Source organism: Magnolia sinica, chromosome 6 (assembly GCF_029962835.1).
Source record: "Magnolia sinica isolate HGM2019 chromosome 6, MsV1, whole genome shotgun sequence".
NCBI classification, from domain to species: Eukaryota; Viridiplantae; Streptophyta; class Magnoliopsida; order Magnoliales; family Magnoliaceae; genus Magnolia; species Magnolia sinica.
Genome location: NC_080578.1, coordinates 57,060,985 through 57,074,184, shown reverse-complemented (window position 1 = coordinate 57,074,184; position 13,200 = coordinate 57,060,985).

Sequence of the window (13,200 nt, the reverse complement as noted above, 5' to 3'; positions counted from 1 at the left end):
AAGTGTCAGATAGCTAGTTTTGTGGCCAAGTGTGACACATGCCAGTGTGTCAAGACCGATCATCAGAGAGCCCTGGTCCCTTGCAGCCGTTGAGCATCCCATTGTGGAAGTGGGAGCACATATCCACCAATTTTATCATGGGTTTATCGAGGATCAGCGCGGTCACGATGCCGTCTAGGTTATCTTGATCATCTAACGAAGTCGATGCATTTTCTTGTGATTCATGCGACCTGGACTTTGGACTAGCTTACAAGGTTATTCATCGAGTAGATTGTGAGACTGCATAGCCTTCTAGTTTCGATCGTTTCTGACCGAGACTCGAGGTTCATGTCTCAGTTTGGGAGGAGCCTCCAGATAGCGATGGGGCCTATTTTGTAGCTCAGCACTGTGTATCATCCACAGACCGATGGGCAGACTGGGAGGGTCAACCAGATCCTTGAGAATATGCTTTAGGCTTACGTGATTGATTTCTTGGGTAGCTGGAACGAGCACCTGCAATTGGTTGAATTCGCATACAGCAACAGCTATCAGGTGACCATTGGCATGACTCCTTTTGAGGTATTATATGGCAGACCGTGCAGATCTCTTAGTTGTTAGACAGAGGTTGAAGAGCAGCATCGCCTAGGTCTCAAGCTTGTGTAGCAGACATCAGAGGTCATTGACATCATCAGGCAGAGGATGCCCACAGCTCAGGGCCGACAGAAGAGTTTTGCTGATTGTCAGCGTTGTCCCTTGGAGTTTACCATTGGGGACCATGTGTATCTCAAGGTCTCACCCATGAAGGGTGTGGTTCATTTTGGAGCACAGGGCAAGGTTGCCCCGAGATTCATTAGACCTTTCAAGATCACTAAGCACATTAGCGCCGTGGCCTATCGGCTTGCCTTGCCATCTCAGTTGTCTGGCATCCACAACATTTTTCATGTCTCTATATTGCAGAAGTGTTGGTCAAACATCGTTCCCATTATTGATTGACAATAGTTAGAGGATCGTGAGGACGCTTCTTACATTGAGCATCCAGTTCGTATCCTTGATCGAAAGGAGCAGGTCCCCTTGAGTAAGGTCATTACCTTGGTGAAGGTTCAGTGGGGTCATCCTATTGTAGACGAGGCATCTTGGGAGTGTGAGGCTAAGATTCGAGAGCGTTATCCCCATCTTTTCGATGTTTGATTGTATGTTGTATTGTGCTTTGATTATATATGATGTTATGTTTCATATTCCCTTATGAGTTATGCTTAGTTGCGATGATAGTGTAAATTTTGAGGATGAAATTTTTATTAGGAGGGGAAAGCTATAAGGCCCGTATCCTAGTCCGTACCATTCCGTAGACTCTCGCGATCCTCTCCATTGAATTCGGCAACCTGTGACCTGTAATCTGTGTTTGCGCGTGACCTTAAGTCGTATCCCGTAGATCTGAGTCGGCTTGACCTGAGACTTCTACCATTGCGATCGCATCGTCACTGCAGTTCCAACGTCGCATCTTGAGCACCGATGCAATACCCAAGTCAGGAGATGCGGGCCCACGTTTATCTTGAAGAAACGCCACGTATTTGTAATTCCAAGAGAATCTCTACCCAATCCATCATATTAATTAATCAATCTAGTACACAACCCATCACCTAACCCATCACACCCATACCTCACATGTCACCTCTCTTACACAACCCATACCTCTCTTACACAAGCTACCCCCAAAGTCAACCCTTACATCACTCCATCCATCACTCCACCCATCACCTCTCTCTTACAACCACCCTCTCTCTCTCTCTCTCTCTCTCTCTCTCTCTCTTCTCTACCTATTTTCCAAGCAACCAAGAGGTTGGCCATCCAAGCATTCCAAGTGAGAATAGTGTTTTGTGTGTAGCCCACTTCCTACCCCAAGATCCCTCATCCTAGCCCTTTAATCCTTATCATCTTCCATTAAAGAGAGAGTCAAGGATTTTGGCATTCCATTGGACTAAGAAGATCAAACGGTGGGTGTTCTTATAGGTTTAGATTTTGTTTTTGATGATGGGCCAAGTGGGGCCTATCGATTGATGGTACGGATCTCACTTTGGACCCTAGGTGTGGCCGATGGCCCACCATGATTCATATGTTCATCCCATGATGCGGCCATTCTCCATGGACCCCATCAAGATGTTTCTTTGCCTAGTTTAAAGGGTCATCTAGACCTTGCATTTTGGTGGAGAAGGGATCCCCACCGTTGATTTTGATTGGTGGGCCCACATGTAATGGGACCCACTTGATGTATGTTGTAATGCATGGAAGGGAGGGCCCATAATGTTGGGGTCCTTTCATCACACGCATCTCTCTCTCTCTCTCTCTCTCTCTCTCTCTCTCTATCTCTACCCTGTTTACGGCCCACCATGATGCATGAATTTTATCTATGTTGTCCACCAAGCAGGTCCACCCTGCTTGCCATCTAGCAGCAGCACCTTGCTGCCGTCCTTGAGCAGACCCTGGGTGGAGGGAAAACACCAATATTAGATTCATCCTAATGCAGGTGGGCCACACGTGTGGGACCAACCTGATATATATGTTATATCCACACCACCGTCCAGGGACGCGGACCCGACAAGGATGCATGTATTGTATATCCCTACCATCCATCTGTTTGGTTAACGGACAATAAGTTCCTTAGGCCCACATGATTTATGTGGTGTATTTGTCGTCCACATGTTTTACATCCACATCGCTCATCTATTTTCCATCCACACTGTCCATCTTATGTGAGGCCCACCGCTGATGTATATGTCTTAAATCCAGACCATCAATCTGCTGGTGGGCCAGTAGCGGTTTGATCATGAGGTATGAGTATATCTAAATTGTTCAGCCGCTAGGCCAGCAGTCCAACAGCTGCTGTACGTATGTAAGCAAATTTTGCGGTTAATCATGAGGGATGTGTTATATCCCAGCCGTTCATCTGATGGACGGCCCAGCACCACAGCTACCGTATTAACGTCAGGAAGGTTGTGGGTCTGATTTGAGGTATGTGTTTGATCTAGACCATCCATCTATGGCCCCACCAGTAGCAGTTAGCTGCTGGTCTTGACGTCAGCAAGTTCTGTGTGTCCCACTGATGTATGTGTTACATCCAACCCGTCCATCCAGTTGGTGAACTCGTCTTAAGGCCTGAGACTAAAAATGAGGCGGATCTATCAGGTGGACCACACTGTAGAAGATAATGGAGAATTGAACACCTACCATTGAAATCCTTTAGGGATCACAGAAGTTCTAGATCACTATGATATTTGTTTTTCCTCTTGATTCAGGTCTTTGTGACCGTATGAACAGATTGGATGGAAAATAAACGTTATGGTGGGCCCTGGTAATTTTAAGGGTGAAAATCATTATCTCCACTATTATTTGTGGTATGGTCTAGATGATCTTCCGATGTGATTCATTTTTTGAGTAATGATCTAAAAAGATCTCTAAAATAGATGAATGGTGTAGATGGTGCGGCCCATTGTTGTGGCCCATCTTAATGTATATGAGGCCCATTGGTGAGGCCCATTTGCTGCGGCCCACTTGATGTATATGAGGTCCATTGGTGCGGCCCATGTGTTGTGGCCCACTTGATGTATATGAGGCCCATTATAATGTATTTGAGGCCCATGGGTTGAGGCCCAATGTGATGTATATAAGGACCATGAGTGAGGCCCAATGAGACGTATGTGAGGCCTTTATGTGGGGCCGAATGTGATGTATATGAGGTCCATTGTGATGTATGATTCCACCATGATGTATGTAATAATGTTTATGGCGGGCCATGCCTTGGGAGCAATGATGGTTTGACGTCCACATTGTAAGAACAATGATAGTTAAATATCCGCATTGTAACTCTCCCTAGGGCCCATTGTTAGGCCCATACTTATTGTGTGTAGGCCATCTAAGCTCATCTTTGTTATGAAGATAGTTCATCACCATATAACATACTTAGTATAACGCCATGATTCATGCCTATACGCATCATAGGTATGCTTGATATGAGGAGTGACTGATCATAGTATATCTCATTGGGCATATTGTTTATGTGACTCACTGATAGGAGTTACCCACATGAGCGTGCAGCACGCGCATGATTGCTGCATGACTAGACTGCGATTCACGCATCTCACATTTGTATGACATGATCACTGTACGCCATAGCGACATCCACAGGCACATCGTGGATGGCCGGAATGGATACCGAAAATATTGGCTCTAGCATTGTGGGCACATAGGATGTCCTTGGGTTAAAATCCCAAAACCTTTTTGGTAGCAGGAGATGCTCTTACGTCTAGACCGAGTAGATACATGAGCGCACAAGTATGAATACCAGTAGGCCGCGTCTCCCACTATGTCATGGTCGGTTGGAAGGGAGTGTGCCCTTATCTGCCCAAGTGAGGAAGTTGTAAGCTAGGCTGAGTTTGACCAGCTCGTAAATGGGTGTAGATATTAGTAAACTGCTGGTCAGGCGGATAGTGTGGTCTCTTCCACTCGCTGGGTTATGTGGCTAGGGAAGCGGCAGTCAGTGTGGAGTGTACTTGTTTCGAACAAGAAATAAATGTATTTGATTTGGGAATTTCATTCACTTAATGATTAACAAAAGAAGATGAAGAAGATAATCACATCATTTATTCATTCGAAGTTCTTTTACATCCTTTTTCTCCTTTGATTCCAAAATAGAATATTCATGAATTGTAATATAAAACAAATGTGACATAATATTTGGTAGCACTGTACGTAGGAGCATCGTGCACTAAGACACTATATGCTAGAAGCACTATGCGCTGGAGGCTATTGTGCACTGGGAACTGTGTGCTCCATCTTGTGCTCTAGAGGCTATTATGCGCTCCATCTTGTCGTGCGCCGACAGCGTTGCGTGCTGCACAATGCCTGTTTCGGACAAATAGTGCAAACTCTACCTTTCTCCCTCCAAGTCTTCTCATCTCCTCTTCAATTGGATGCTAATCCACCCTTTAAAGGGGTTATGGGGTATTTATAGCCCTCTCACACGTGTGAACATGCCACGTAGTCATTATGTAGTATCCCTTGTGCATCAATTCGCCTCTGTGCGGTCCCGAGTATGCAGTTTTCGCCGCACGGTCTTCACTGCGCGGACTCCACTGTGCGGTCTCCACTACTCGATATTCATTGTGCGAACTCCATTGTGCAAACTCCATTATATGATCTTCACAATGCGATCTTCATTGTGCGAACTCCATTATGCGATCTTCATTGTGCTATCTTCACTGTGTGATCTTCACTGTGCGGATTTTGTTGTGTGGATTGACTCCTTTTAGTGCACAATGCTTCTCTGCACACAATGGTTCTCTATGCACAACAGAAGTTTGTTGTCTTTCTCTCTTTTTATGCCTCATTAGATGCCCCCTTGATCCTGCATTTTTTATTTTTATCTACAAAAAATAAAAATGTGGGATTAATATTTCAATTATTCTAACTAATTTTTGCTCTCTTTTTCTTCATTGTGCGATCCATATAATTTTGGCGCACAACGTTCTGGCGCTCAATGAGTTGCGCATATCAAGTGGTGCACAACGATCTGCACCCAACGATTTGTGCACAAAGATTTGCATAGAATGGGTGATTGCTTGTCTATAAATATGAGATTTTACACGTCGAACCTTCCTACGCACGTCGAACCTTCCTGCGCACAATGGGATTTTGCACACAACGCTTCTCTACGCACAATAGGACCATGCGCACAACAACAGGTAGCACACAACATCCTGCACATAATGGTTTGTGCACAACACCCTGCATAATGCAGACTTAGATTTATTTTAGAACTTGCTTGTCCCTTTTACAACAAACTTTTATTTTTCTCCTTCAATCTTCTTGAACTTAATAGACTTCTTTCCCTAATTTTAACTTGTTCACTAATTCTTGTGTAGATTTTCGATGGCAAGCTCTAAAAGACCTCACGCCTCCCCAATTACTGTCGGACCCTCTGACTTGCAACCAACTAAGACCCAAAGTTAGAAAAGACCCAGATCTGCTGAAGGTTACTCCTTTAAAGAACCGACTCCCCACCATTACCAACTTCGATGATCGCATCCAACACCTATCCGACCATATCCGTATGGCTGTGCTAATGAGGCAGATAGAGGGACCCCCTACCGAAGGATAGGAATCTGATTAGGACAACTGGTTGAAGTCCACTGCCAGTTTTAGAACAAACGACACTCATCTGTTCGCCGCTGAAGTTTCTCCCGCTCCTGCGATTTTGAAGAAAGCAAGAGAAAAGAGCAAAGATGAAGCCTTTCAGGAAAAGATTCAGGAGTATAACCAGAGCCATTTTCGAAATGCCTGGGATTCGATCAAGTTAAGTGCCGATGAGATTAAATTCCGTAACCCTTAGAAGGATGAGACTATCACTATCCCTTTGCATCTCCACCGCCACCGGTCCATAATCCAGAGCGAACTAACCACCTATATGACACAAAACAGACTCTTGTACGTGTCAAATTGGGTGATCAAAGAGCCACAACTCCTCGAAGGTTATCTCACAGAGAAAGGCTTAGTCCAAAAGACCGGGCAGATAACATACATGCGCTTCCTCACGCCATGTTACAACCCCCATGCCTTATACCCCACTCATTTCTTCGAAATGATTCAACAACATATTTGTGATCTCGACTCCCTGTGGGGTAAAGAAGAATTCAAGACATGAGGTCTTTTGACTGATCGTCTATACTACATCGTATAGACTAAGATGATCTTGAAGAAGTATGAAGATGTTCTTTTTGTAGAAAAAGTATATCATGCTATAGAAGCCATTTCAGAGTTTTTTCATAAGGACACGATGATTTATAAGGGCTTTCTAAAGTACTGGTCCTCCACTGTGAATTCTTTCCATCTTCGGGTTGGTGAAGTAAGCATCCCTTTGTGGGATCTATATAGGATGGTTGGCCTTCCTATCTCTGGATCTTTTCTAAACGAATACGTTCCTATGAACGAGGAATTCACCTATATCTCCCCCAACAGAAGGCCTAAACTTTCATCATCAACAATCGAACTTTTTCATAAAATGTCTTGTTTCCCTAATGTCTATAAGATATCACCTCTTTAATGGCTTGTGCATTTTTCCTGATACTTGTTGTAAGCGTTCTAACATTCCTCTTATCTTTTAGATGACATTTGCCTATATACATAAATCGTTAATCCATCTTTCTTCCCCTTCTTCAGGTTCCCTGGTAGTCATTGTACGGAATTGGAAGGCAATCGCAAATAGATAAAGGGCCCTACCAAATTCACCACTGAAACTGAGTTAACCGCTTTCTTGGCTTACTGGTTAAGCTTAGTTGTGCTTCCTAGCTCGAAAAGCTCAAACTCTATTCGACCAACCTTATTTGTGGTGGCAGGCGCAATGGCAGAAGGCAGGAAAAAATATTCTCTGGCTCCTCCTGTGTTATGCTTGTTATATAGGGCTTTTGGACATGCTGTGGTGCACTACTCAAGCCCACCAATAGGAGTTTCATCTTCTTTCACTCCATGGCACTATTTCTCTAGCTGGCTTAACATTTATTTCCCTTGGACTTATAGTGACCCGGAGAAGGCTTATGTCCATCTCGAACATCTACCCCTATGATATTTCTTGAAGCAAAAGATGATAAAGAAGGGGTATGACTGGATAGTGGATAAAATTGACAACACAGAATCCATTGACTTCTTCCCTTTCTATTTGGATCACCAAGTTGAAGACATGGATGTTGAAGATAATAACAACTTGGAACCCATTAAGAGAAACTTCTTTCTTTATATCCATTCTTGCAGCCTTCCTATGCGAGGAGTAGAATTTTGGAGAGAACGATACTATCCGAGTCGATTTGCCAGAAAATAGGTATGATCAAGTTATGCCCTAGGTAAGGGAGGAGGTCACATGGACAATGAGAAGCTATGGAGTTGGCCCCTATATTTGGGCTCTAATATGGAAGCAGCTCTTAACAAGAAATTTCAGCTCCTGATTTCTTCTCCCAGGGTATAAACATCGAGTAACAACTTCATATTCCTGGATGCGGTGGTGGGCACATCATTACTACTCGGTGCGCAACTATTTTCCAGTGGATCGGCCTATTTGGGTTCCTCCTCCACACTTGAGAAACTACAGACCAGAAAAAGGAATCAGATATTTTACTGAGAAAGACCATGCCGTTGTTCCGGGACAACTTCGCCGTAAAATTTTCGTAGAAGAACCCATTAGAGAAATAAAGCCACCAAATACTCTAGAAGGATGGATCACTTTTGGCTCTCCTTTGGATTTGATAAAACTGGGAGAAAGACCAGCCACTCACAATGAATTTGAAACTGCGGGCAGTGTTCTGCCTTCCCCTACTCCTGAAGGAGGGGATCAGCCTACACACCTTGCTCTCGCCATTCCTCCTACCACAGAGCCCATCACCTCTATGACTTCTCCCACCATTAATCATACAACCACCGCAGTTGTCCCTGCCATGGGTCATACAACAACTACAACCTCTCATGTTACAAGTTGTGCTACAGCCATAGCTTCTCCTACTGTGAATCGGGTTACTATCACTACATGACTTGTTTGCATGCCAAGTCATTGTCTCTTGAAGTTCTGGCACAACAGGTCCCTTCTCTTGCACGAAGTGCACGTCTTCTCCCTGTGAAGACTACTTATAAGGAAAAACAAACTATATCGGAGAAAGATAGTTTATCAGAATATTCAGCCAATACTGTAAGCGACAATAAATCTTCTTCCACGAGCTTAACCGACGAGGGAGATGCTTTGTTAAATGAAGATACTGAGGCTGAAGTGGATATTGGAGAAGAAGGTGATGTTAGAGCCAAGTCTCTACATCTTGATGCTCCAATCACTTGTTCAGATGCCTCTCATCCGATCACAATGACCTCTCTAAAAGAGGAGCAACTTGACTATGGAGAATCTGACTATTCTCTCAATGCAAATATCTTCCTTTCATTTAATGCCTCATATTCTCCATGTATCGTGGAAACCGCCAATGTAATTGCCCATGAAACATCGACATTAAGGGAGATAGAGGCTCAATCATAAAAAATCCAGGCAAAGAAATCTTGCTAATAGTCACTGCAACATCTGATGCCCCCATTCATGATGATAAATCTCCTACTGTGCGTGTTCCTCCTATCCAGCCAGTAGCCCGAAGTTTAGAATTCTTCTCGGATCCGATTGACGTCCTAACTCTGATGACTCTTGACTCGAGTACTGGAGGGGCTCAGGAGCTTTCTTTCAATATTGCTATGACTACAGACACACCCAGATCTGCAGCACCCGGAACCTATTCTGCTCAAGCTACTTCCGTTGTTGCCCTCAAATAAGGTATGCATTTTATTTTTCTTCTTTTCTTTTCTTTATATCATTATATATATATATATATATATATATATATATATCTTCTTTTAAACTCATAATCTTTCTTTTGTTATAGCTGTGGTTGTGCCAACTCCAAGTGGGTCTAAAGGCTCTAATTCAGTAGCTACAGTTTTTGATAGACTTTCATTGGAAAAGGTATCCCCTCTCATGTTGGGATTATTCAAGAACACGATCTCTGTTATCATTAGTGCTTTTAAAGATCCAACCTAATGGCCTTTTTTAGACAGTGACTTAGTCGTTCTTACCCACTTAGCTCGTCTAGCGCACGTTAATGTTTAGTCCCTTCACGACTCCTTGTCACAGTTTTATGACTCCACCAAAAACTTAGAAGAAGCGCAAAGTATAGTCATTACTCCAAAAATTCTAAAGCGCCAGAAAGAATTGGCACTACTTAAGGAGAAACTCTCTCATTCAGTTGACGTCCTTGCTAATTGCGATGTTGTTAGTCAATCTCTTCATGAGAAGTTAAAAGTTTTTGATAGAAATAAGGCTATTATTGAAGATCAAATTGCTACTCTTGAGAGAGAGATTCTGTTACTCAATGGTCAGAAAGAAGTAGAAGATTTAACTATTCATCAAATCAAGGAGGATCTTGAAATGAATACTCAAGTTGTCGATATCGAGAAAGCTGAACAAACAAAGAATAAGGAAGTAGCTACTTTTTTGGAATCAGAATTGGTTGGCATTCCTGATCAAGCTAGGAACATTCTTGAGGCTGAACGCATGACTGGTGCGGCACAACTTCAATTAAAAGAAGAATTACAATGTTACGTAACAGTATTAAGCATAGCTGAGGATCTATAAGAATTGTATTTTTCATATAAATTCCTTTTGTGTTGTGATATATAAACAAATTGTGGCGTTTTATTTGGAGCAAATGCATTCTTGATAGTATAATCATTAATTTTGGAATACATGTTGATGCAATACTTTCATACTCATGCTTCATTATTTCCGTTATTTATAGTCATGCATTGTACGGTGATCCTATGTGGTGTTCATTTCAATGGGTGGAACTATTTCATTTTAAAGTTAGTAGAGTTAGTTTTGCACACAGTTTAAGCTCTTGAGTAGTGGAGCAATCATAGTTTTTTAGACTCGTAAGTAGTTAGAGTCGGGTCTTATACGAATGGTCTCTCTAACTCTCATGAGTTCTTTGGACTTATTGCGGCCGGGGAGTTCACAAACCACGGTCCATCAGCCCAATGAAGTTACCGGAGCCATGAACTCAATGGGATTTACATGCATGGTTGGCCACAGTAACTCTTTAAAGTTCGTGGGGTGCATAAGGCTACCTTTGGTACCAAGTCCGGGGTTGCCAGTCCATCAATGAGGGGGTATTTTTATTGAGACACTGTCCTCATGAGTTAAGACTGAAATAGGACCTACGGGTCTTATTTTATTCCTTATTTTCCTTCATCTGTAAGTTCGGACTCATTCACAGGAGGGTATTTTCATCCTTGTTTATGACGTTGTCGAAGAGCTTACAGATGGCATTAGTCTCATGCGTGACTATCCATTGAGGACTTCTGGCCTTTAAGGCTTTTAGTCACTAGCTTCGTCCGCTGCCCGCATGGGTATGCACCCGTAGTTGCCCGTATAAGGCTTGGCTAGGCTGCCTTAGATGGTGAATCGCCATTACCATTGTAAGAATTTATATGCGCTTCGCTATATATGTCGTTCTAGTACCATAAATGGTGAATCAATAATTGATATATCGTTGTTGCTTGCCATTGCCCATGATAATCTGATGATATCTGTTCTTTATATTGAGTTAGCTTGGTGATAATAACAATTTTGATAAGTAACCAGTAGTGACATCGATGGCTGGGACTTCATTGATAGTGAGAAATCAATAATGACAGCGATGGCTATGACTTCAACAATAGTTATATGCTTGAAAATTCACCTTTTATTCATCATTCGTGAAGAAAGAATATAAGGCTCTGTCTTTAAAGGCTATTTCACCATTTCAACTGTGATTGCCCCCTTTTGATGTAAAAGTATTATCTTGATAATCTTCTAGATCAAAATCTCTCCCACTGTTAGGGATGATATTTCTTGATGAAGCGAGTATTGACCGGTATACTGATGCCTCATCCATCTTGATTTGTTACTCTGTATGCTCCATTAGAATAGACTTCAGTTATGATATACGGCCCATCCCATTTGGGATCAAACTTGCCCCTTGTTCCTTGAGTGACTACTATTGGCCTTTTCAACATCAGAACCATGTCCCCTTTCTTGAAAGATTAGTGTTTAACCTTTTTATCGAAGGTAGCAGAAATCCTGGCTTGATATAACTACAATTGCTGCTAAGTTGCCAGTCTTTTCTCATTAAGCAAATCTAACTTTGTCAGCCGTATTCTTGTGTTCTCATCAACTGTAATTGACTGATGCACTACATTTCTAAGTGAGGTGACTTGTATTTCGATTGGTACAATAGCTTCTACAGCATAAACTAATGAGTACGGGCTAGCTTGCGTCATTGTTCGATGAGTGGTCCTGTAGGCCCATAGAGCTTCTTGCAACTTTTCATCCCAATCATGCTTATTCTCGGTCACTGTTTTCTTCAATATTTTTACAGGTGTTTTCTTGAATGCCTCTGTCAGCCCATTGGCTGGTGGATAATAGGGTGTTGAGAACAACTGGTGAATATTAAACTTAAAACATAACTTCTCCATGCCCCTGTTCTTGAAAGGAGTGTCGTTGTCTGTGATGATTTTCTTCGGGGATGCCATGACGATATATTATTGTGTGTCGAATGAAATTAACAACATCTTTCTCCTTAACACTTTGCAGTGCAATTGCTTCTTTCCATTTGGAGAAATAGTCCGTTGCTGCTAGTATATACTATTTTCCTCTGGACGACAGGGGATTTATGGGGCCAATAACATCGAGTCCTCATGTGGCAAAAGGCTAGGAAGTAGCTGACTGATGAAGATCTTCAAGGGGTACATGTATAATGTCCCCATGGATTTGACACTCATGACATTGCTTCACGTAGTCTATGGCATCTTTAAACAATGTCAGCCAGTAATATCCCATCCGGTGCACTCGGTGGAATAAATTCCTCTCATCCTGATGCGCCTCACACTCCCTGGAATGTGCCTCTTGTAGCACTTGACCTGCCTCCTCTTCACTTAAACATCACAATAGCATCTCATTATAGGATCTTCTATATAACACCTCATTACACATAATGAATCTTTTTTATTTCTGCTTAATTTGCAATTTACCTCTGGATCTTTTGGTAGGATATCGTACTTGAGATAATCAATGAAAGGCTGACGCTAGTCATCTATTGTCACTTCTAAGTACAATATAAGGAGTGCTTCCATTGTTTCACTGATTATTTCTGCTGAAGGCAAGAATCTCCATTCTTCAATTATCACTTGTAGGGGGCTTCGATCCGGGAAACATAACGTTGCTGCTAAACTGGCCAAAGCATTGGCCTTTGTGTTCTCATACTATGGTACATGCTTGATTTCAATGTCCAAGAATTGTTCTAATAAATGCTACGCACATCAACAGTATAGTAGAAGTTCTTGTTTCCTTGTTTCAAACTCAGTCGTCAATTAATTTATGACCAGCTTAGAATCCCCATAAATTTGTAATGCTTTTATCTTCAGCTCGCTGGGTATTTCCATTCCAATGTTAAGGGCATTATATTCAGCTTCGTTATTTGTGCATGCGGTGCCCAACGTGAAAGAGTAAGGTAACAAATCGCCTTGGGGGGTGATGAATATCAATCCAGCACCTACTCCTGTTGTTTGGGTCGCTCCATCGAAGAACATTTGCCACACATTTGGCAATTTTGTCAT